The sequence below is a fragment of the Impatiens glandulifera genome, unplaced genomic scaffold (genome assembly GCF_907164915.1).
Source record: "Impatiens glandulifera unplaced genomic scaffold, dImpGla2.1, whole genome shotgun sequence".
Classification (NCBI taxonomy): Eukaryota; Viridiplantae; Streptophyta; class Magnoliopsida; order Ericales; family Balsaminaceae; genus Impatiens; species Impatiens glandulifera.
This window is the reverse complement of record NW_025919154.1, coordinates 38,075-42,722: the sequence shown is the minus strand read 5'-3', so window position 1 is coordinate 42,722 and position 4,648 is coordinate 38,075.

Genomic DNA, 4,648 nt, shown 5'->3' with positions numbered 1-4,648 from the left:
TCTCCATTTTCACTATTTCCATATCCCTCCTTTTAATGTCCTCCATTATCAACGCCATTTGTTTCACTTCTGCCTTAAGATTTTCATTCTCCTCCAACAATAACTGATAAGTGAGTCGTGGAGAATTCTTTCCACTCTGACGATCCTCTCGAAAGTGTGTGGGTCAGATGTCAGATCACATACCGATAGTTGTCCCAAGCATTTGGCATCCGAAAGCTTTCAACGTCAAGTTAAAGTCGGAGATATCGGTTCGTTGCTTCTTACTTCTTCCATCTCTTCATGCACATTTAAAATTAATTTCATTTATATAAGATATATATATATATATAATTTTATGAAATTTTTAATTCAATTCAATTAACTTACAATCTTCTCTTGCACTCGTTCTTCTGGGATCGGGTTGGAGTTTTCTTTTATAGCTTTCGGGGTACAAATCCTCTTGAAAACTTCATCAACAGTGGGGGGCCCATCCTATTTCACCCGCCTGTTGAAATAAATGATTTATGAAATTAATAACATTTTTTATATTAAGTTATTTGAAATAATTTACATACCAAATCTTCCTACACTTGTGAAAACGGCCTACTTCCCGTATAATGCTGAAATTTCAGTGTATTCATGTTCTCAACATTGATACCATTGTTTCTCTGCATTTGAAATAAAAATGAAGTTAGAATAAGTGTTATCAATTTTTATTTCAATTATGAACCGTATCTTAAATTTATCTATGAATTAATGGTTCAGACACACGAACTCCCAATTAGCTGGATCGTAGTCTCGTGGGGGATTGGCAAGTACTACTGCCTCGTCTTCATGATGAACTCGGATATAATTTATGTCTAAATCATAGCGCCACTTATCCCATATATGTCTGGAGTATGCTAATCTAGTCGCTCGATATTGATCGATATGATCATTTGTACTCATGATCCTCTAGATCCTCCGTCTATCAATGATGGGTCCTGAGTGGACTAGTGCTCATGATCCTCCTCGTCCTGATCTTTTAGATACTTTACCTGATCCTCCTCCTGACACTCTTGATCAATAAAAATACTCTCAATAAACTATTTAGCCTTATCCTCATCACGTGTACCACCTGTTGAGTCAGTAATATTTAACGAGTCCACGACAAACACTATGCCTCTGGAAGACTCTCCTCGAATCTTAAGGTGATCTACCTGTGCAAGCAGGTTTTTGAATATCCTGTCTAGATTCTTTGGTATTTTCCAAATACTCTTCCAAATAGTTTATTGGCGATCACCATCCATTTTGCTTGCAAATACATATCATTAATAAATTGGATAATAATTAAAGTAAGAACATTAAAGTAAAAACATAAATCTAGCTAATTAATCTTAACTATATATTTGTAAACCGTGGATTTATGTTTTTCACAAGCTTCCAACCGGGTCGTATGTCATATCAGGACGTAAAATACTTGTTTTTTTGACTCGCCAATATATACGGGTTCTAACTTTTGATTTTCAAAATCCGGTTTACATTGATACTTAATAATCCATATTTATCCACTTTCACTCCTCGTTCCCCTGAATGTATATCAAACCACTTAAAATTTAATAAGAAAACTTCTTTGTGAGAAAAGTATTGTATTTGTATTATATCCGTTAAAACTTTATAGTATGACAAAATATCTGACTTGTTATACCCTTCCAACGATGAAACTATTGGAAGGCCTGAGATTGAAGTTTGTTCATGTTCTTGGTCTTCCTCCTCCATATACCTAGCACATATGCTAATACTCTTATTTACAAGATAGCTCTCACTTATTGAGGCTTCGAGATGGTTTTAATATGCAAATATCTTTTCATTGTAACCATGTAATGTTATATCGGATACATCCATCGATACTGGACAGGCCCCCCAAGTAATGCCTCAAATGACAAATGAACCGGGAGATGCATCATGATGGTGGGAAAATCATTTCAAATTTACAAAGTGTCGTTATAATATCTAAGTACAATTATTCGATGTCTGCTGCAATCAACTCTTTGAAGCTCAACAAACGAAAGAACGGGACAAATTTACTATAACATCATGCACATGATCTAAAAGTAATCCACGGGTTGGTAAATGAAAAATATATTCCAATAAATTGTGACAATCGTGACTCTTTAATACCGTAATCTTCTTCTCTTCCAAATTTACACAACCTTCAATATTTTAGAATCAGCATGCAATTTATAGAATCTCTGCGCATCTTCGACTGGTTCATGGTTATTTGGGCTATCATTAACATTGGAAAATGTATCGTTTATAAAATCTTGTATATAACGTTCTTCATTGACCTCTTGCCTGTATTATTAAACTTCGTTTTAGGATCGTTGAATTTCGTAGGCCATCCTTCGATTGACCTTCATCATCCAAGTCACTAACATCATCATGATCATCATCATTAACCACGTTAGTTGTAAGTCTCTTTTCTCTATGAAAATACCAGAATTCATAATTAAGATTTATTGCATAAATGTTGAGGTGAGTCTTCACATCGACTATCTCCATAGAAGTCGTGTTCAAGCATTTCATGCAAGGACATTTCACTATTTGTCGTCTTGTACTACCACTGCAAACTCAAGGAATTTGTCAACCTCTTCCTCGTAATCTTGATGATCTTGACGTAAGCTCATCCAAGTTTTATCGGGTAATTCCATATTTCTAATAATATGGGAAACAACCCGCATTAATTAATATTTACTTAGTTTAATCTAAATACAAATTAGGCTTACATTCTCTAATATTATATCACTACTTCATCTTACATTCTCTAAATATAAATTAGGCATAAACTATACAACTAATACTCAATAAGTCAACAAATTAATCAGATTAGTATTCAACCTATTTTCATCAAATCTAATTTAAGACACAATAACAAATAAACAAAAGTGAGAAACCACATGTTTCAAGCATATTTCAATAATTTTGACAAAATCTAGTTACTAATCTAACATGCATATATATCTAATTACAAAGTCAATTTATTCATTCAAAAAATCAATACATTACAACTATCAAACTTAAATCAATACAAAATCAATTCATTTAATACATAAATCTAACATAAATCAATAATAATAATCAATTCATTCATTCACAAACTTAAAACAAACCTAAATCTAACAAAATCTAACATAAATCAAACCTAAAACTAACATCAATCAAACTTAAATATAACATAAATCAAACCTAACATAAACCTAACTTAAATCTAACTTAAATCTTACAAAATCTAATCTAAATCTAACAATATCCAACTTAAATCAAACATAAAACTAACATAAATCTAACCATATAATAAACAAATTAATAAACTAACCTTATAAGAAGAAATCGATGAAGAGGGGAGGCGGCTACATGTAGATCGATAGTGGGAAGAGACCATTGAGGGCAGCGTTCATCGAGGGCGTGGGCAGCGGTTGCAGGTAGATCGACGGTGGGAAGAGATCGTCGAGGACGGCTACCGGTGTTCGTGGAGGGCTTCTTCCAGCGTTTGTGGAGGGAGACTTCTGGCGTTATGCAGATTGAGCAGCGATCGGGGGAGATGGTAGAGGGAAGGGGCGGGCGCAATAATGATCGGGAAAGGAAAATGGTTTTTTTTATTTTAAAAGGATTTTATCTAGGATTTTGGGTAAATCTCTCGGGTTTTCCCTCTTATCAAAACTGGGAGAATTGGGTAAATCTCTCGTTTTGATAAAAGAGAAAACCCAATAGATTTGGGTAATTCTATCGTTTTGATCTATCATAAATTTTGAAAAGGGAAAAACCAAGAGATTTGGGTAAATCTCTCAGTTTTCATAAGAGGGAAAACTCGAGAGATTTGGGTAATTCTTTCATTTTGATCTATCACAAATTTGAATAGGGAAAAACCGAGAGATTTGGGTAAATCTCCCGGATTTAATAAAAGGGTATAACCGAGATAATTGGGTATATCTCTCGGTTTGGATTGATCTCACACAAATTTTAAAAGAGGAAATACCGAGAGATTTGGATATATCTCTCGGTTTTGATGAATCTCACACAAATTTTAAAAAGGAAAAACCCGAGAGATTTTGGTATATTTCTCGAAATTGACCTCTATCACTGAAATATATACTTAAATCTCTCGGTTCTAACCTTAGATTTTTTATCTTAAAACATCAACAACACATATTCATCTATTTTAAAACATTCCAATTATCATTAAACATATCCTAATTATAATCAAACTCTACATACATTGTTATTATAATCTAACACAAACATATATATATATATATCTTATATAATCAAACACAATCATATACATCTTTAAAATTAATCACAATCACTATAATTAAAAATTAAAAAAACACTTGATTATCTTAGTTAGGAGTTTAGACAAGCTACTTAGAAAGTTAAACACCAATTAAATTCAAAAAATGAAGAAGTCAAATACCGAGAGATTTCTAAATATCTTTCGGTTTTGAATGATAATACCGAGAGATATGCCTATATCTCTCGATTTTGACCTCTTCCAGACCGTTTAGCCTAAGGTCAAATACTGAGAGATATAGGAATATCTCTCGGTATTATCATTCAAAACCGAAAGATATTTAGAAATGTCTCGATATTTAACTTTTCATTTTTTTAATTTAATTGGTCTTTAACTTTT